This window comes from Pezoporus occidentalis, unplaced genomic scaffold (genome assembly GCF_034315485.1).
Source record: "Pezoporus occidentalis ecotype Australia unplaced genomic scaffold, CSIRO_AGI_Poc_V1 ctg2, whole genome shotgun sequence".
Taxonomy (NCBI): domain Eukaryota; kingdom Metazoa; phylum Chordata; class Aves; order Psittaciformes; family Psittacidae; genus Pezoporus; species Pezoporus occidentalis.
This window is the reverse complement of record NW_026913855.1, coordinates 15,054,667-15,076,624: the sequence shown is the minus strand read 5'-3', so window position 1 is coordinate 15,076,624 and position 21,958 is coordinate 15,054,667. Positions and strand designations below refer to the sequence as shown.

The following is a 21,958-nucleotide window of genomic DNA, read 5'->3' as shown; positions in this document are numbered from 1 at the left end:
TAGACTGAAGCAATCAGGATCTTTGATCATGGCAAGTCAAAGAATCTGATCAGCTATTCTGAAAGTTACCCAAAGCCAGTGCAACCTCCCATTCTTCTAATAGTCTGCAATGCTTTAATAGCAGATGGCAAAAGTACTGAGATTAAATCCAGTGCTAACAGCAGGTGGGAATACTGGCAGTTTTGCCACTGGAGTACCAAATTGTGACACATTTTTTCCTGACAAATCAGTAAAGTTAATATAACTACACTGCAATGCCAAGGGTATCACGGCCAGAATTTGCCTGCTCCTTTCTAACTCCATAGTTGTAGGCAGGGGCTCACAGAAGTGGCCAGTAACAATGCTGATGCTGATCTGTAGTCTTAGGAGACTACATTGGAATCTGTCAACACTTTTCACCTTAATGTGAAATTTTCACAGGCACGTAGGCTGTTACTGACATTTGTACTGAAACACATGGTGGTCCACAATGTGGACTAGGGAGAGCCTCAACCCCTTTTCACTTGTGACCTACGCTGGATTTCAAATTAGTATCTTTAGAAGGCACTTGGTATTAATTCACCAGTGCGTTGTCACACAGATGGATAATAGGTACAATTTCTAGCAAAAGCTGAAATCATAGAAATTTTATTTGCATATAGGGTCAGAGCTATTTTGAAAACAGACTTTTCAGTTATCTATGATGTTTGGAGGAAGTCACTGTTGCAGAAAGAAAATAGTATTTTTGCTCCATTTGTTACTATGTCAGAGAACAAAGTCTGATCCTGCATCCAGTACAACTTCAGCAGATTGGCCTGGGGCGCGAATGAGGTAATGCATTAAACGTGCAATTTTCAAATAACAGATGAAATTTCTTTTAAAGTACTGTCTTTCCTCAAAGCATTTAAACCCAACCATTTGATAAGAAGCTACTGTTGCTGTTGACCCCTTGTTTTCATCTTCTGTGCAAAAGTTGTGAAGGTACAGTACTGCTCTAAGCTGTGTACCAGCCAAGGAGAACACAATGATGTGAAACTGGTATTTGTGTTTTGTCAGTACCAGCACAGGTGTGTCTGCACCAAGCTGTGATAACTGTCACCACCTCAAAGCAATTTAGATCTTCACTTGTTTGTGCGCCAGGCAATCTTCAGAGCTGCCTGAAGATTCTCTCCCTTTTTAATGCTAATATCTTAATAACTTCAGCTACAAAAGCTCCCAAAATTCAAATACCATATTCATCAATTTCTAGGAATACACCAGAGTTTGGATGACACATTATTCCAGTGCTCAGTTTTTTCTGGACACGAAGGCATCCTAGATGTCTTAAAACTCAGACCCTCTTCAGCTCCAACTGGAGCTAGACCAAGTGTCCAGGGCTGGCACCAAACCCAGTGCAGTGCCAGAGCATTTCAGAAACTAATCCAATAGCTGTGGAGGCGCTTTTAAGAACCCTCTACAGAAGGTGCTTCTGCCAACAAGGTTTAACAACGTTTCTGCTGGTGACTTGAGACGACATATTGAATGTCAACTGGTATGTTTATCGTCTTTAAACACTGAACTTCCTTTCAAACATCTAATAGGGCAGATTACTGGTTTAATACTAATGGAAACTGATCAAAGGACCCTAGATTATTTATCTGGCTTACCGTAAAACCTTTTCCTGCTTTAGTTTCCATGCAAAATATATCAAGAGTATTCCTATCAACAGCGAGCCTATAAACTAAGCATTTAAGGAGACAGGAAAAGTACATTTGAAACTTGGTTGTGGATAGAAATACCAGAAACTCCCCACACCTATTTAAAGACCAGCTCCTCAGATTTTCACAAGAGCTACTTTGGAAAATAAACCTTAGGGAGCCATGACATAAAAGGACATCTGAAAATGCTGTTCCTTATCTACAAAAGGCAGTTTCTTCTCAGTTGCCATCACGGTTCATTTGGCTAGGGACAAAAGTGGCTGGCAAACTAGCGTAAAAAAGGAACAAGTAAATACTAGCATTTTAAGCGCCATCTCTAGGCTTAATAAACAGCAACGGTCAAATGACACCTGGCCAGCTCTCTCTCAACGCCTATCTGAAGGGACAATGGCTGGTAACCACCTGGATCAAGACTGTCAATCTATTTAAATGCACTAATTTTTCATGATTTCAAGGCAGAACACATTTCTTTTTGTCTGCACACCTTTTAGAAAACATGAACAGCAACTACAGAGCAGAACATAGATGACTATTAAGAAAGCCAACAACAATTACTGCTATGCCTAAGAATCAACACAAAAACCCACATACCAGTGTATTCCAAAGGCATTTGCTCACAAAGCAAACTCACTCCATGCAAGCCCAAGCACAGAAACCTGACGGTATCTCACAATTTATGTTCTCTCAGCAGGTTGTACTGGGTCCTCCAGATTCCGGGCTTGCCTTGGAAAGCAATTAAGTTTCTAGCACTTCTGGGAGCGACAAAAGCTCTCACTATGAAAACCTGCATGCTGCACTCTCGCTGAGTCTGCAGTCTGGCAGACTGAAACAAGGCACTGAGAGAAGTGTGAACTTCCCCCGCTTAACACATCTGGGAGCGTAGTACATAAAGGGCCACCTCTAAACTTCGATGCTATTTCCAAATTATGTCTTTGTCCAGCACCCAAACGGCCAGCTGCCTCTGTGACTTGGAGAATGTTTGCAAAGCCACCTCTCAGCCCAGAATGAAAAATCCCCTTCCCTCACCAGCCCATCTGCAGGGGACTCTGCAAGTTCAGCTAGTGTGAACTATTCTAATCACTCAGCAGGATGGGAGGACCCTTACTTACATTGCACGCTGTGTTCAGAAACTGCAGCGACACCTGGGTCCTGCTGTGCTACGCACCGTACAAACACACATTAGAAGACGACACCTGCTCCATGGAGTTCACAACTTGCACAGAGTAAGCAATGTAACCTAAGGGAAGGCAAGGGCAAGAAGCACACGTACAGAAATGAGCAACAGGCATTTCCCACAACTAGTGTGTGAATGCTGCTTCTGAATTTCTATAGTTCAGGAATGCTGTCTGATCAAAAAATAGATCTGTGATATGCCCCTGGCTGAATAAAAGAGAGTAACAGCAAATTCAAAACTACAAAACATCCTGGCCCCAGTAACAAAAACCCCAACGCTGTTCAAACATCAGACTGCCTGGACGAGGCACATCTTTACCTCCTCAAGGAAATAAAAATAAAAGCCAAAGCCATTTAACCCCACTGTGCTTATTCCAGATATACTACAGACAGAAGTGATCTTGTGAAGCCAGAGCAGGAGTGGTGAGATGGGCTGACAAACAAGGCAACCTGCTGCACAGAAGGGCGCACACCAGTGATACAGCGACAGGCTCTGCAGGAGCTGCCCAGGCTTAGAGCCGAGTGGTTTTGTGGGTCAAGGTTTGTACTGGGTTTGTGTGTCAAAGTCTGTATTGGCTTTGTGTGTCACGATTCTGTTAGCAGAGGATCTACAAGGGTGGCTTCTGTGAGAAGCTGCTAGAAGGCAGTGGCTGTGTCGAACAAAGTTGGTGCCAGCCGGCTCAGAGAGGAACCCATCAGTGGCCAAGGCTGAGCCATCAACAATGGTGGCTCTGCATTTGGGACAACAGACTTAAGAAGAGGAAAAGTTACGGTGCAGCAGAAATTGCCCCTGGAGAGAGTAATGAGAATATGTGAGAGAAATAGCTCTGCAGACACCAAGGTGACTGCAGGAGGGAAGGAGGTGCTGGAGCAGAGATTCCTCTGCAGCCTGAGGTACAGACCACGGTGAGGCAGGCTGTCTCTCTGCAGCCCATGGAGGTCCACAGTGGAGCAGACAGATGCCCAAAGGCTGTGTCCCCATGGGAAGCCCATGCTGGAGCAGGCTCCTGGAAGGACCTGTAGCCCAGTGGAGAGAGGAGCCCATGCTAGAGCAGGTTTGCTGGGAGGACTGGTGACCAACACTAGAGCAGTCTGTTTCTGAAGGGCTGCACTGCATGGAAGGGACCCATGCTGGAGCAGTTCATGAAGCCCATGGGAAGGGCTGATACTCGAAAAGCTCATGAAAAACTGTCTCCTGTGGGAGGGACCTCATGCTGAAGCAGGGGAAGAGCGTGAGGAGTGTTCCCTGAGGAGGAAGGAGCGGCAGAAACATTGTGTGATGAACTGACTGACCACAACTTCCATTCCCCATCTCCCTACTCTGCTGGAAGGGAGAAGGAGAAGCTGGGAGTAACGTGAAGCCTGGGAAGAAGGGAGGGATAGGGTAAGGTGTTTTTAAGATTTGGGGTTGTGTTTCATCATCCTACTCTGATTTGACTGGTAATAAATTAATTTTCCCCAATTGGAGTCTGTTTTGCTTGTGATCTCTCCCTGTCCTTATCTCGACCCCTGGGCCTTTCATTATATTTTCTCTCCCCTGTCCACTTAAGGAAGCCAGTGATAGAGCAGCTTAAGTGGGCACCTGGTGTCCAGCCTGGGTCAGCACACGACACCAACTAAATACAGAAGGGCAACAACTTCAGGCAGGGTGATGAGCCACCTCCTGTTCACTGCAAGACAACCTCTCCTGAGAGTGCACACAAAAGCAGTTACTAAGGGGTTGGTCCTACATGGGGAGTTTACAAGTTGTTTACTCTGTGGCAAACAAACTTGCTAAGACCAACATTTCTCAAGTTAACTTATTTCTATGCCTTAGACTAGGCATATCTGGTTTTCAGAGCTGCTGAATCCTTGTAACTCCGAATGAAATCAACTGGAAAGCTGCATACTCAGCACCCTGGGAAGCATCCAACAGGTGTTCCTGTATTTTTTTACTTGTCAGTGTACCTGTTTCCCCTGTTACACAGTAAGACACCTAACTCCTTGTACACTGTGCAAATAAGATATATAATTTCAAACAGTGTCATTTTCAAAATGCCTTTTAAGCCTAGTCATGAGAGTTAACCCAGCTCTATTTCCTTGCTGACAACATCTGTGGCTTCATAGCCACATTTTTTTTTGCATCTCTCACTCACCTGTTGCTATGCAAGGACTTACAGGTAAATGATTTATCAGGGAGACCTGCAAAAAATGACCAACAACAATTTTCTATCAGATTCAGATGAACATTTCGCCTCTTATCTCCTTCAGTTAAAGTTACAGTCATTTTTAAGAACCAGAGCTAAGCAATTCTGGAGATAGAACTGTGCTTAAAGAAGCGTACTGGCAGATACGTAAGATGCTTTAATGCCCTCTAAGCCCTCTTTAAAGGGCTTAACATCTCTGAACAGAAAGTACTGAGCAACTGCGAACTTAGTCACAAATAGTTCATCACATAGAAACATACACAGACAGGTAAAAAATGCTAAGTCAAGAACTGGGAGACAAGGAAATACCAGAAATATGGCCAATTTTGCAACACTTCATCTTTCTTGATTTCATTATCACACAGGGGCTTTTTCCACAGGAAACGGTGCCATTCATGGTTAGTAGAGCTGGTGTTACTGAATAAGCAATACTCAGTAGCTTGCTTCATTCTCACTATTAAAAATGATCCTAAACCCTATGCTTTAAAGGCAGAACAAGGTATTTCCTTAGAGGTTATTTTCTGGCTGTCACCATATTACCTAACTGCCTGAAGTACTAAAATTAGTGCATGTTCACAGCACCCCTGTGAAAAGGTTTTTTCCCCATCACACAGACATAACTGAGACTCAGAGAGACTGAGGTTGTGGACAAAGGTCCCTTCCAAACCCCGTGACGCTGCTTGATGAGGTTTTCCTCCCACACACGTGCTTGGCACCAGCTGCCCCTCTTCCTCCTGACTGTCTCCCTTCAGAAGTGCTAGCAGTCTGGTGTAAAAGTGTTTTGTAATCCGTTACGGTGAAAATAAACCAGAGCGGCTACAAACTCTTTTTACAGTCTTTAATGCTAACCCAATTTTGCCTCCAACCAGCTGGGGAGCACTCACTCCACCCCAGAGCAGGCCAGACCAAAGATGGTCATCTCCAAGTGGAGGTGCAGTGAGCACATGAAGCTTGTGCTGATGCAGGCAGACTGAAAAGAGGACATCTGCACATAGCTATAGGTCAAAATCATTACCAGGACTGAAACTTCTAAATGCAAACAAACAGCCCTATTCCACTGGAGGCACCGAGATAACTGCAAGTGGGAACAGAGGACTGGACCTTATGTGAACCAAAATTGCAGGGTTAAGACATACAACTTGCATTCACAGACTTGACTACACAGGGACAGCAAGGACAAGGGGTACGAACATGTGGAAAGAGAGGCATTCGCACCAGGTACTAGTGCCAGCAAGACACTTGTTGCATCCTCTTGGAGATTGCTTCTCCACCACTGAGCTGCTTGAACAAACTGCCTGAATGCTCCTCATCATGAATATCGAACAGTGTGAAGTTAGACACTTGAAACAGACTTAGCAGCAGTTTAATTAAACTGTGTGGTTTCACACCAGGGTTTTCATACTGATGCAGAGGTACAGCACTTGCATAATTTAGTTTGCTATCTCACTAGGGCTATGAGGCTGCACTATAACGAACAACCAGAGGTGAAATGGTCTTGTATTTTCACACCAGACAGAACAAGGAGCATTCCTACAGCCTCAGGAATTACAAACTCCATCTCAGTGTACAGAACAGATTTCCCTCTGACCTCCTCTCCTGTGGCTTCAGACCTGCTGCTTCCCTCATCAGGCTGTTCATCTCAGTTTCCCCCTGGGTCTTCATCTTAATCTCAATAGAACCCCTGACAGTCGCACCAGCTCCAAAATGCTGTGCCCACACTTAGTGCTTGCAGACATAACCATCCCCTTCATCTCCTTGTTCAGACAGTTTCATGATTCCCAACACTTCTCCTGAACACATCTCCCATAGCTTGTATTCCCTCTTCATCCCTTCCTTGTCCTCTGAACCTGTTTGGGCAATCAACAGCTTTACTGAAAATAGGGGAGGACAACCTCCTTCCTTTTGCTTCCTATGCCTAAGACCACAGCGCTCCTTGGTAGACAGATGTAGCAATATCAAAGCAAGTCCTACATCTTTAAAATATAGTATGCTCAGTGCAGCACTATCTAAAAAGCTCCTGCTGTTTAGGTACAAAATGAGACATTTCAGAGTTTATAAACTGACTGATTACGGACACGTTTTCCTGCAAATTACATGGCAGATCCCTGATACTGGGGCAACTCTACAGCCAAATTTCAAATATCCACCCCCACATGTGAAGCTGCTACACAGCTACTCAACGAAACAGCTGGCCTATTTTTTAAGAAGGTACATAAATGCAATGGTTTGTATCTTGTTCTCAAAACAACCTGAATCATTCATGCTGAAATGTAAAAAGGAAGAAAAATCAACATGAAACTGCCACCGAGTTTGGAAAAATGTCACTTTAAAAGGTTATCCTGGAAAAATACTAAATGTTGTGCAATTCTGATTGTAAGCAGTTCAATCAGCTCTTCTTACATTACTTGCTATTTCCTACAGCTATTACTGAGAAAGTCCCTTAAATAAATCCATGATGTAAAATAAAAATGAAAGATTATAGGCTCCAGTGATGTCTGGACATATCTCAACCGGAGAAATACAGTCTGTAATAAAGATAATGCCTAAAAAGAGATAGTAGATGGTGAATGCAGAAGACAAGACATCTTTGTATGCACAAGGTTTTTGATTCGGATATGCAGAAGACAGGAAATCCCAGTGTCACAGTCACAGCCTATTTACAAAAATTAGGAGGAAGTGTTGATTGGTTTCTATAGACACAAGCATTGATATTCACACTTGAATCAAACAATTGTTCTTATGACTGGAAGCAAGGACAAACTCTGACATTGTAGTTCAGTAGATACAGAAAGGCAGCAAGAAAATCCTGTTGATACATAACCTTCACCATCTAAGAATCAGATAATTCAGCTATAAAAAAGCAAATAAAATTACTTTAAAACAAACACTTAGTTCTTGCTTCATAAAAATATGTAACTTTTCAGGAGATGACTCAAATGTGAAAGTCTGTGGTCTTTGCTCTGGCAGCTGGGTGGGCTGTATTCTGATCCACTATGCAAATGATTCAAGTGTTTTTCATTTTCTAGGTGCCAGTTGCACTCCTGAACCCTCTGCAGAGGGGACCACCACGGCTGCTGAGCCTCAGAAGAAAAGAACAACTGGGTATGAAACATTTTTTCCCCTAAGGTGACTACCACCCAGGTTTACAGCATGACAGAGAGAGGATTGTAAAGTCACTTTCTCCTCAGGTAGCACTTCTGAAACAGGCAAAAAGTCTGACTTTGTAATTTTACTGAAAGAGAGGTGGGCAGGCAAATTCTCCCATGGAACATTCCATATTTATGCCTCGCAGAGCATCTTTTCAAGACTGATGCTAGACCTCCCAGATTATAGGAAAGATACAAGCAGAGGAAAAAAGAAAATGCAAAATAGGTCACACTTACATGGGATCTTTGCATTTGCTGGATGGGACCTTCCTACCAGGACAAACTTCACTTGCAGACCTTGGTGCTTACTACTTCCTCTCCTCCCCACATTCTTGTGCTGGCAAGAACGATTTTAAAAAACAGCAGGCAGGCAGCCTCCAAATGTAGGGGTGGAGCAGAGCTACAGATGGGCTGATCCCTCAGATCCTCCACTGGAAACCATGGAGCTGGGAACAGGTCTTCAAGTGGTCCTAAAGAACTGCTGGGACTTTCTGAAAGCCTTTTAAGATAAAAGTCACAGATCTGAGCCCCATCATACTGTACCTCAGAAACGTTGTTTAGTTCAGGTGTCCTCAAACCCACCTATTTCTAGTAGGAAATATAGAAATACCTGACCTTTACTACCCTACCAGCGTAGGTAGGGTATGAAGCATTACTGCCATAGCTTTGTAACCATGATAAGAGGTGTAGCAAAAAGGTGACTTAGGGACATGAGACAGGTTAGTCAGGGACTTGGGACTTAGGGACATGGCTTAGTGGTGGACTTGGCAGTGCTAGGTTGATGGTTGAACTTGATAATCTTGAAGGTCTTTTCCAACCTAAATGATTCTATGATTCTAAATCAGGGGTAAGAATAATGAAACCATAAAGGAGAGGAGAGCACCCAGAAGCTGGGCTCAGAGCTCAGTGAAGAATGCCTCCCCACACAACTGAAGCCTCTGCCTGCCAAAGAAACTTAATTTTCAAGTGGCTGAACTCCATGGCAGAAGCTTGCTTAAAAATGAGGACATATGCTTAATCCCAAGGGCAGAGTGTATGTAAGAGATTTTCTATTTCCTGTGGCATTACAGGATTAAAGTAATTTCCCTCTTTTCATTATTTTCTCACAATTTCAATTATCTACACCCAGATTTATTGCACACTTAGAAAAGAAATACTGCTGAAGGACCACATCCATCAAAGTTCTTATTTCATCCCTCTGAAAACTGGAATTCTCATTAAGGCAGGCCCTCTGCACATAAGAACTGGACAGACTTTAATATCTTAACTGCTTTTAATGGAATATAAGATCTTACATATTAGGAGTCCTCTAGATATTGATAATACTATACATAAGCAAATAATGTAGGAAAACAGAAGACCTCAAATGTCCATGACAAGGAAATTGTATTCAACAATACAAAGCCCATGCTCATAGAGCTCAGAAAATTAAATTGTCTATAATACTCATTAGTTTCAAATACAAGATAACAGAGAAACTAGTGCCTCAACAAAACGTGGAAAACACAAAATTCGACTGAGCTATGTCTCTTATGATTTCCTAATACCAATTCATTGCAGTAATTAATTAACCAGATCACTCTCTTGTAGTCTTCTTTATTGGGTCACAAATCCATGCAAACGATTAACTTCTTCCACTACTTTTAGTAAGTAGTGCCAAAGAGAAATCTTTGGCAGGTTACTCAGTTTAATACTTATCTTGCAAATGTGCCAGTTTACTGAGGAGAAAGGAACCAAAATATCCAAAAAAAATTGACATGAAATAGCAAATATTAGGCCAGAAATGCATAAGTAGTTAGGAATAAAATACCAATAGTGGAGCCAAAAATAGCTCTTCAACCATTTGTCTTTTCAAACCTCCTTGTTTTTTCTTTCCAGGATTCAGGATGAATGTTTCTTACACTTGCACAGAGCCTTCTTCCACTGAGATAAAAATATGACTTTCTCTCAACCATGTTATTAGCAATCATAGCAAGTGGTTTTATTTCTTTTTTCTCCATGACCTTTCTTGAATTGTGCCTACTGTTTATCTAAAAGCAAAAGCTGGTCGATGCTCATCACTTTTTTCTTTCATTAAGCACTCAAACAAAAAGTGATGTTACCTCTTATTCAAATGTGTATTTTAAGCCATCTCCAGTTGGGGACACACACACAGAGCTTGGCTTTCCAACTGGCAAAACTCTGCCATGGATTTTCTTCCCATTTATGAGCATTCCTTGTATCACATCCACCTCTACTTTAAATTATTACTTTTTTTTAATGTGTGACTTGTTATCTGAAACAAATGTTTTCCTTGGGCTCACAAGAGCCAGGTTTTATGCTACCCCAAAGTAAGCTGAAATGAAGGCCAAAGCAACAAAGCCATCAAAAGGCACCTGTCAAAACAAGAATATGTAACTGCTGGTAAAAGTCAATAAATGCTGAATCTTTGGTGACATGCTGGCATTTTGTTATAGTTATTCCTCCCCAGTAATTAACAGATGACAGTTAAGGGCATTTTATAATCAGTGACCCATCTATGCTGCTCAACCATCTGATCTGTCTCAAGGTCGCTGTCTTTAGTAACTGTCTTTTGTAACTGGCTAAGAATTACATCATCTGTCCTACTATAGGATGACAATTACATCATTGATCAATACCTGAGATCTGAGTGTTACCAACAAATTCATATTAGGGATGAGTTACAACTGGGTAGATACCACAAAATGAAACTCCTGTTTGGTTCAACCCACATCCCCATTAAGACTACATTATAAAACTATTACCTCTATTACTATTATTTGTGGAGAGCTAAGCAAAGATGTGGTGGGGAAGGTGCCACAGCAGCATGCGCTTTGCAAAGACAGAGAAGATGGTCTTTGCTTTGAAGAGCTTGCAGCAGCCTGGAGTGACAAGAGCAACGGAGGGTAGAAGAAAGAGGTGTAAGCAGATGGCAACAGACCACATGTTATTTCAGTAAGCTTTTGGTAGCAGTGCAGTCTGAGGCAGTCACATGTTCACCTTCAACAGTGATAAGTATTTTAAGCTATTTTAGTCTCCTCTGCCTTGAAACAGACCTGGAGTAAGCAAGCAGCAAGCTACTGTGTCTCAGTAGAAGACATGCAAATTGACAGCCCTTGGGTCGCCTGCTCCCCTGAAGCTGGTTTGGTAGTGAAACATGAGGCTCTGCCTTCAGTGAGGAAGAGATCAGCCAAATGGAAGGAGAGTGAGTGGAGGTACAAGCAAAAGAGGATAAAGATGAGCCACTTAAGAGGGAAGTTGGGCAAAAGAGGCTCAGGGAAGAGGGGAATGCTGCACCAAACAATAGATCAGCTTAGGGTAGAGGAGATTTATATGCAGTTTGGGCTCAGAGTCTGTCTTCTGGCTGCTTTTGCCATTGTGTCTCTTCTGGTTCAAATTTTCAGGAAGAGACAACTCCCTTGCTTGCCCTTCCGGGAACCTGTTAAAGAGATGGAGCTTGCTTTGTCTACCTTTGCTTATCCAAGGCTCAGGCAATCCCCAGGACTAGGGTAACACAAGCAGAACTCCACTGAAATGTTTCATAAGAAATATCTACAGCGAGATTCAATAGAGGGTGATAACTCACCCATGGGGAGATATATAATATACAGTAGTACCTAGAGGCACTGACCTACTTGGCTTCTGTACAGGCATACAGTGAATGACAGCTCCTGTCTCAAACACATGAGCAATACAGTGGAACAGGAGTGCCAGGGAGAAATAATACTAAGCCAACATTTTCACCCCTGAATACTAAATACACTAAATTAGGTACCAATCCATACATCGGGACCTACATAGCTGGCCTTCACAGTAGCGCTGTGTGTGCCCAGAGGCCCATTAACATGAAATGGAGGGTTGCAGGCGACTTGCCTGCTCTGGAAAACAAGCCAAGACTAACCAGATCCGATAGCTCTTACCTTTACAGATACAGCTGTGAAATACAGACAAGACTCTAGCACCAGCATGGTTTCTAAAGCACAAATTACATGTTGAATCTTACAAACACATACATTGCAATTGCATGTCCTGAAATGTTTATAAAGGCACAAACTGATTTGGCCATTTAAAATGCTAGATTTTAAAACACTTAATTTTGTAGGATGTAACTCCACAACCTGAAAGATAGGCAACCTTCTCTGACTTCTGCTGTCAGATACACACTGTAGATATTTACTGCCTATCACTCCATCTTCTCCCTATAAACACACAGACACAGAGGGGTCATCTTTAACAGGAGAAGCAAGTAAAAGCATGGTATCAGAGACCACAATGAACTCAAGTCATAGAAGAGCTGGCAGTGTGCACTCACAGCCCAGAAAGCCAACCGTATCCTGGGCTGCATCAAAAGGAGCATGACCAGCAGGTCGAAGGAGGTGATCCTGCCCCTCTACTCTGCTCTCCTGAGATCTCACTTGGAGTATTGTGTGCAGTTCTGGTGTCCTCAACATAAAAAGGACATGGAACTGTTGGAACAAGTCCAGAGGAGGCCACGAGGATGATCAGGGGACTGGAAGACCTCCTGTATGAAGACAGGCTGAGAAAGTTGGGGCTGTTCAGCCTGGAGAAGAGAAGGTTGCGTGGAGACCTCATAGCAGCCTTCCAGTATCTGAAGGGGGCCTATAGGGATGCTGGGGAGGGACTCTTCATTAGGGACTGTGGTGATAGGACAAGGGGTAATGAGTTAAAACTTAAACAGGGGAAATTTAGATTGGATATAAGAAGGAAGTTTTTCACCGTAAAAGTGGTGAGGCACTGGAATGGGCTGCCCAAGGAAGTTGTGAATGCTCCATCCCTGGTGGTGTTCAAGGCCAGGTTGGACAGAGCCTTGGGTGGCATGGTTTAGTGTGAGGTGTCCCTGCCCACGGTAGGGGGTTTGCAAGTTGATGATTTTAAGGTTCTTTCCAACCCTAATTATTCTATGCTTCTATGATTCTAAGAGGGTTATATCACAGGTTAGGGCAAGGGAGTTAATAACTGTGTTTCTCTGGTAGGGCTCACCCCTGTATAACTCTCACCAAGAGCAGACAAACTCACTGCCTTTGGAGTAAATAGCAAGTCAAGTTTTGCCTCTGGGGCTTTTTACAGGGCAAGGGTATTACTCCCATTTTCTCGTAATAAATCCTTGGTGTGCTCACAACAACAAAAAATTACTTTCAAAGTTTTGTTTAAAGTACCTAAAGTTCAGTGTTCAATGCCTCAGATCACACCTGCAGCAGATTTAACAGAGCAGTGCTGCTGGCCTCCAGAAGGTGCTTTTTACCCATGCAGACTAGAGAATAATTACACACAAGATAGGCTAACTCTGCCATCCCCTGTGCCAGGTCTGTGCTGAAATAATTCCACTGATTGATAAAATTAAGATGGAATGAGACTTCAATAATCTAATACTGAATCAGGCCATAAAAAAATAAAATCTGCTTTGTCAAAAGTGTACTTGACTCAAAGAGATTTCTTTCCTCATTTCCTATGCAGAAGAGCTGCGCTTTTATTATTTTCACATGAAGAATTTTGAAAAAGCAAGACTTGTAGGATTCTGGGCTCTGGGTTTTTTGTACTGTAATGTTATGCTCCTTGCAAAGTTAAGTGCAAATTCCTCACGGGTAACAGGAAATTAAAATACAACAGGAAAATAATTCATCCATCCAGCTTATCATGTAGCTTATCAAGCAGATAAATATGAAGTTAAATAAAAAGTTAAATGCTGCTTCAGTTTCATGACTGCTATTTCTTTATCCCTGTCTCAGAACCCAGCTGTGTTCTGTGGAGGAGGAAACATGTCAGTGCAGCAAATTTCACCTGCAATGAAAAGTAATTTATTGTGCCTAACTGTGAAAAGCAAATTGATATCATCATCTAGGAGTTCATACCTCACAAGGGTTTTTTCTGTAATTTGCCTTTCTTTTGGAAAGAACTAAGATTAGAATAACAATGCAAAAACTTGCAACTAGTATTAAATTAAGCTGAATTTCATGGGAAGTTGCTAGATGAGAAAGACTGGAAGATATATGCATGACACGAAAAGAAGTACAGTATGGTTATGAAAAGTAAAGTTATTTCTTAATTGCTAATGAGATCCCTTAGTGTCAGATATCATGAAAATTCCAAGAAAAACAACCTTTTCCTCTCAAAATGTGTTTCTAGTAAGCCAGTTTGTTAATTTAAGAAAAACGAAGTAAAGAGTGAAAGAACTGGACATTATTTCTTCTGCATTATCTGAAAGACAATCTGCATAAGCACAACTGAGGAGGAGGAATAAACTGCAAAGCTAAACAACCATACTTAAAAATTAAACCTCCACCATGAAGCACCTCACCACTGGATTCCTTTAAAACACACTTAAAAATACCACCACACTTTTCCTAGCAGCAAGGATGATAGGATTTGTATTTTGCCACTGGAGCATTAGCTAGCTAAGGTTAAGAAAACTCAAAAGGATGGGGTGGGACAAAGGTTAGGACAGGAATTGCGTACATCCCATTGCTTTTCAACTCCCTTGACTGCGTAAGAGGGACAGAAGACAAGACCTCTACGACAACTGGTTTATGTCTGCTGTGGCAGACCGCTTCACTCTGCAGCCACTCTTTTTCCAGAGAGGTAAGATATAAAAGCCTGAGCTCTTATGAGACCACCAAGAATAATAAACTCCAGCCTTTTACACTACTAAAGTATTATATACAACTAAGGAGCCTCCTGCTCCTCAGATCCACTGCCAGCACCTTCGGTTACTTTCCAGTCTCTCCGCTTTCACTTTTTCCTATCCTTTCCCAGCTATTTTCAGCTATCCTGTATACACTTTACTGATAGTTTACCTCCCATCTCCTGTATCTTCCTGACCCAACTCTCAACCTGTAGCTCCTTCACATGATACATGGCTTTTCAATTTCTCTTCCAGACACTGGTTAACATCCTGCTGATCATTCTCCTTGCTGATAATCTGTTTTTAGTAACAGGCCCTGGTTTCTTTCTTTCTTTTTTCTTTTTTTCTAACACCAAAAACTCAAAAAAGCCCTAACAGGAACCTATGGAGCTGATAACAGATTAAAGCATTGCTTTTGCCTTTACTTCCTTTAGAAGGCAGGACATGAAAAAAAAAAATCATCAAAAGAACACATCAAATTCATAAAAGCTAACTGGAATCAATTCTCAGGACAGATGGCTTGACACTCCTTCTTGTCCAGCTAAGCACTCGGATCACAGCACCTTGCCATTATATAATTTCAGAAAGAAGGCATCATCAGCATAAAATTAGGAGATCTTCAGGCTGCGTTGCTCAGAATGGAGCGTGGAAAATGCCACTCAGTTGACTCCTGCAAGAAGCCTTCCCATATACAAAAGGAGGGGATTTAAACCCCATAGTGTAAGAAAAAGAGGAAAAGAGAAACACATAGCAATTCAGTGCAATGCCCCCAGATGAGACTGCAAGTTAGCAGCAACAATACCACTAACAGAGAATCCAGAGCTTCTCGGGTCTTGGCTACATCAGGCTTTCAAGAGGAAAGCTTTTCTCCTTCCTTAGTTGTGAAGTAACACAAAGCTATAGAAGACAGTTATCCTTTCTGACTTTACCACAGACCTCCGTTTAAGAAAGGCAGTACTCATCACACCAAAGCCAGAGGAACTGTCTTCTGGGGATGTGTTTTCTATTCAGGCTGGGGCCCCTCTGACTGCCACTTTTTAATGAGGGTTTCTCCCTACTGCATCTCAATGAATTGCAATCTCCTCTCCCAGGTTAACCTTCACCACCGTTGCTGAACACATTGATGAAGATGATGAACAGCAAAGTGGTACAATAGATTAACTGATGGCCGATACATCAAGTGTGTGGCATTACTTCAGCAACAGCAGCTTACAGCACAAAAATTACTCTTTTCATCCTTTACTCCTCCACCTGCCCCCCTTCAAAATGAGCATCTTCCACTTCCTGATATGGCAAGAGTGACTTCTGGAGAGACCAACCCTGGAGAAAGCAGAACCGCGCACTAGCAGCAGTGAGCAAGAAAGAATTTGCCTTACAAAATAGCCAGGCCCCCAAAGTCCCAAGTGTGACAGTGCACAGACGGAAATACTACAAATACATTCAACAGCACAGAAATGTTTTATCATGCAGGCTTCTCTAATAGCAATGAAAAACTCAAATCTGGCCAATTACACTGTGAAAGTCTTTTGTACAATGGGTAGGGGACTGGGAAAGGCCTTTTTTTTTTTTTTTTTAAGAAACAGCAAGGGAAAGGGCACTAAGCAGGGAAATGAAGGTGAGAAAAGCAGAGTCCTCTTTCAAAAAACAGACTTTGATGCTCGCTGTTGCTGAGGAAGAAGAGCTGTACCCAAGCTGTACACACAAGATGTCCAGTTTCAGGATCCAGTCTGCTCTCACTGACAGCTCTTCCTCACTGCCAACAGCAGCCTGCAGCAGAACTACTGCTTGTGCTTTCTAGCAGCGAAAGTAGGACCAGGAGTATATTCAAATAGGTATTTATAGGTACTCTCAGTTTTAGTTATCAAACAGCAGAAACTGGTGGTAGTCAGTAAAGGCTTGTTAAGCACATTCAAATAAAGTCAGAGCATTTCTACAATGCAATTAATCATGATTTATTTGAAGGTATGCTGTTAGCACTCCCTTTTTCTGCTTCCTGAAACTCCAATTAAAGAGGGCCAGCCCTCGATCTGAAACTGTTTAATCTCATGTGCTGAACAAAAATTACAGGAAAAAAAAAAAAAGGGTTATTATCTAAACCAACAAAGTGCTCTGGGGAATAAAGAAAATAATTCTTTGCATCTTTGAGCAGAACAAATGTCTTAAAATGAGGTTGGGCAAAGTAGATAGCAAGTATATAGCAACTATATAGCAAACTATAGCAACTTTGGAATTTATAAGCAAAACCCTTTTTTATCTAATAAGAAGCTAAACTTGTGTTTCTGCCATCACTGCTGTTAGTCCTCAACTTTCTACTGTTCTCTATGTAACGTCTGCATGTGTTACAGAAAACAAACTTAACAGTGTCTCTGAAGCAAATGAGTGAAGAAACAAGCATGCCTTGTTTGTGGTAAATTAGCTATACGTATTTTAGAATTTGTAGTTTGCCTGTTTAAAAACATTTCCAGTGGTTCAATGCATTTAAGAGAGAGATAATCCACTTTTATTTTCATTAATATTTCAAGTCAAGTGCTTAGATATGAAAAAAAATAGGCTATTTCTTCAAACATTTTTGCCCAATTTGGCAGGAGATGGGTTTGGTGACACTGCATGGTTTTCACCCATCCCATCCCATCTGCTAAAAAACACTTAATCTCTAAAGAACTGCATCTCATTACTACGGGTGGATCCTCTGCACCAAATCCTGGTGAACAGACCATATCCATGTACTGTCTTTGTATTCCCAACCACAGAGAATGAAAGCAACTGATCATACTAGCCTTCAGGTCACAGGTATCCCCTAAAACCAAGAAGTATGGATGAAAACAGCACTATAACCACGAGTCAAATTATTTCAAACTCATCATATCCCAGATGGGATGCTTTTTTCAGCAAGGCTCTGCTTCAGCTCCTGCCCCCACTACAGACAGCAAGTATCATATCATAATACAATAATGTCATGACAGGGTTATAAAGCAAGTTGGACTTGACTGTATGGACATGGTCATTTTACAGTTCACGGACAAGCACTCTGTTCCTGCTCCTGCTCCGCTAGAATGCACTGTCCCAGCACACACACCCTTAGCACAGTAAATTCAGTAGCACAGAAAAGCTTTTTGGGATCCAGGCACTTGGGAAAGGATTTATGAAGTAATTTTCCAGCAACATTTTGCAGCAGCCCCTCTAGGCCTTCTGAACCTGGAGAAACACTGCCTGGCTGTCCTCCTTGTGCCAGAACAAACCATGTTCTCTGTCACTCGGACTTAGCACAGTAAACTTTTACATACTGATGCGAGAAGACAGAAAATAAACCAAAAAAAGCCACACAATCTTGTGGACAATAAACATTGGAACTGTTTGCAATTTATAGCCTTGACTTTCTATTTCATTAAACAATAACCAGATTTTATCTCAGAAGAGAAATTTACAACTTGAGCTGTACATCCTTACTGAACCAGTTGTAGACTTACCAAGCATTTACTTTTGCAGAGGTTTGAAAGAGACAACGGTTTTGTGATCCTGCCAATCTTTTCAACTTTTATATACCTTTATTCCTGCTGAATGACAGTGCTCTGTGGTAACATTCTGCTCAGCACAGAAACAGAAGACCTAGATGTCTATTCTTGTTGCTCCATGTTTGTGCGGAGGATGCATGTCAAAAAGCAACATAGCATACCTGTCTTGGCTCCCCTGTGGTTGAAACTGATGTCCCTGCAGCAGCCAGCACACTGCTGAGCTTGTGGTGACCCAACAGAACACAGGAACATGAAAAATCAATATGAGGGTCTGAGAGGAACATGCAATGCTCACCAGGGAGGGGGTGTGAGGTTGGCTTTGAGCAAACTAAGGATCAGAGCATTGGGTCATGCTACAGATGAGCATCTCAGCAGTAACAAGTGCGTCAGATACAAAACTTCAGGTTGTAAAGAGTGCAGCAGTCCCCTGGGAAGAAGGACACCCAGATGAACTGCAGATTTTTATCACAGTATTTATGTGCAATGACTTTTACCATGTTATTTATGTGTGTGTCCATTAATATAAAGCAAACTGTGATGCATCCAGGAGATTATTAATCCCATCAATAACACAGTGTAAAGCTGTAACTCTTTGACCCCTGATGTACATACTGCAGTACTACCTTTTAGGCTTCCACACTGCAGTACAAAATGAAAGGTGGTGAAGGGAAAGTAACATGCAGCACACTTTCATAGTAGATTTTAATAATGTGTGTTACAGGCCAAAGAAATAGTTGGCAACTCATGTCCTCTCCCCAGCCTGTACCCGAGTGGTCACCAAGGAAACTTGCCCTCACTCTTCTGCTATGCCACTTAGATGGCACATGTGACACAGGCTGACATCTTCCTTGCTACAGCCCAGCAAACAGCATCGGCTTTCAGGCCAAACAAAAATAATGACCCCTCAAGTGAGTCATACAACTTATCACCATTTATTATCTACGACAGTTGCTTTAATAGTGTTACACTGGGAATTCAGTTAACCCACCCCACAGACTGGATTTCAACAGTATTGAAGCCTCTGGCTCTTTCATCAAAGGTTTGAAAGACTTGGTGCTTTTTCTTTTTTTTTTCTTTTCCTTTTTAATGTCTGCAAAAGAAATGTCACTTACAAAATTTATGGCTGGCCCAATGGCAAGCCTGGGCTTGGTTTGTAACAATGCTGACAAGTCTGACTTCTTTAAGAAAATAAATTTAAAGAAAAAATAAGACAACACAGAGTAAAACCATTCCTAGCAGAAATGAGAAATATCTTTCTTCTCTCCAGAGATCAGGCTTACCACAAGTTAACGTGTACTGAACTGCTTTTTTGTTTTTTTTTTTTAATTGGAAAGATATCAGACAAACCTCCTTGGTCCTTTTTTTTCCTGCTTTCCACTGATTTTTAAAGACTGTGGCTGATAAATACTATCAATTTCAGTTAGTAGCTTAGTCCTAATCAGGTCATATCACAGTTCATTGCCTGGGGTCCTGCCCAACATGCAACACTGGCCCAGCAGAGCCATTCTCAGTCCCCCGGTTGCCATAGATACTCATCGGTGACCTCCTGACACATTTACTTGGCTGGCAAACAGAAACTGTCATCACATGAAGTGCTGGTCCCTCTTCTTCTCACTGTTAGGAATACCACTTGTCTTCCTAGTGGCACTGAGGAGGTCGTTGCATTCATATTCACTCACTGAAGTCGTGGTACATCTACACAGTGAGATCTGAACCACTTCAAGCATGCGTCCAGCAACTCTGATGCAGCAACTGAAACCACTCATACTAATCCTGAAACACACGCCGAACCCTCTCACAAAACACTGTGCCAGTGGAGGGCTCCAAACGAGAAATCCAATTTCAAGATGAAACCCCAATCACAAAGAGTTTTATTAGGTTTGGGATTTATCCCGGAAGTGCCTCAGATTTCTGTTTTAAATTATTCCTCCCAGCAGGCTAGCTTTCTTTTCACACTGCCTTTCCTTTCCTTCTAAGGCATTTTAAGATCTTTGGTTTTACTAGAATCTGGAGAAGAAAAGAGGCTACTAATACCTTTCCTTGGTTTGTAGAGTTGGAGAACATCTGGATCCCAAAATAATATGAAAAAATTAAAAAAAAAATCCCACAATACTCGAGTTTACTTTTCCTAAGAATATGCAAATTGCAACAAAGGAGAACTACAGAATACTCAATTTTCAATCATGGAAAAAGAACTATATTTAGAAAGGCATAATACATTACTTTTTCTTCTGGTAAATTCAGTGGAATTAAGAGAACCAGATGGCCAAATATCTATGTAGTATTCAAATCTATTACAGTGATGCAGAAACATTACAGAGGAGGAAATCCTACACGTCTTGAGAGTAGCCTGGGCAGACCACATAACAAATGAGATCATTATGCACAGCCTCGAAGCAAATGGTCTTTTGACTTTGAACAATTTATGTGAGCCATGGAATACCAAGTTATTATGATTTTTTCTATTAAAAAAAAAATCCTGAAGCACTATTCCTTCTGATTTAGCACAAAGATTATACAATGAAGAACCTCTACTCCCAGTAAATAATCATTTGGCAACTTCAGTGATCACAGGATTTGAAAATGCTGGTGTTACAAAACATTGGTTTACTATTTAAGTGCAAGTGAAAAATGAAAAGCACAGCTCTGAAAAAAGCAACACACCCACCAAAGCATTACTGATGCTCATAGCAAAAAAACACTCTCAGCAAAGGGGAAACATTATTGCCACTTTTAACACTCTCAGCAAAGAAAGCTTCCCAGACAACTTATGTCAGCAGCCCCACAGCATCCTTTCACAACAGAAGGAATTTCACAGATGCAAGTCAATGGCACTGAACAGCACACTTATGACCATCACTCAGTATTAAACCCATCCCAGGTCGTCAAACTGCAGAACAGAGAAAGAATGATGCCACGCTGACAGCCCCAGGGTGGCACTTGGGAGACACCAACTCAAATCCCTGACATGCTGCTCTTCGGGCCACTGCACAAGCCCACCTCCAAGCTTGATTCAGCCATCTGAGCAGGGGAGGCACTACAGCTTCCTCATCCGAGGGGAGCACCATGGATACAGACACAAGGAGACCCAAGATGCTCACGCACTCATTGACTTGCTGCATGTAGATTCCCTATGTGGTCCCTGCAAAGCAAATCCTGCATTGCTGCATTCTGCTCTTTACTGAATAGATAACTATAACTGGATGGGATGGAAGAAGGAAGCAAGTAACTTCGAATTTAACATGACAATAAAATTCTGCCAACCTTTCCACTTGAAAAATCACTGGTTTAGACACACTCCAAAAATAACAGCAGCGCTGTTCTAACTTTATAGCTGTAGTTACAGTAACATTTTCAATACTACCATGTTTCTGAAATACATTCAACGCGTATTTTAAAAGTTTTGTTAAAATAGTTTTGAGACGAAAACTGATGTTCTGTTTTCTTAGGCTGCAAACAAATGTGATCAGAGCTGACATGAAAAGCATTTGAACTGTGCAAACACTATTTTCTTCTATAAACACTGACAGGAAAGCATCTTCCAATGCAGCCACGACTTGGTCCAACTGATTAAGAACTATTTCAAGCCCTGTCCCTATACATTGTGTTAAAAATAATTTAATGC

The 21,958-nt window shown here is 41.8% G+C and overlaps 1 protein-coding gene across 9 annotated transcripts in view; it reads right to left on the bottom strand.

Annotated features, from left to right (window-relative positions):
- Nucleotides 1-21,958, bottom strand: part of ATXN1 (ataxin 1) — a 227,068-nt gene that overhangs the window by 110,808 nt on the left and 94,302 nt on the right. The window contains exons 5-6 of one of the 9 annotated variants that reach the window (XR_009964652.1): nt 21,334-21,475; nt 21,209-21,223 (exon numbers count right to left, since the gene is read on the bottom strand). The exons of the other annotated variants lie outside the window; for them this stretch is intronic. The gene's annotated coding sequence lies outside the window, so the exon portion shown is untranslated. Of the gene's footprint in view, nt 1-21,208; nt 21,224-21,333; nt 21,476-21,958 lie in introns of those variants that run through there. 9 annotated transcript variants of the gene reach the window in all.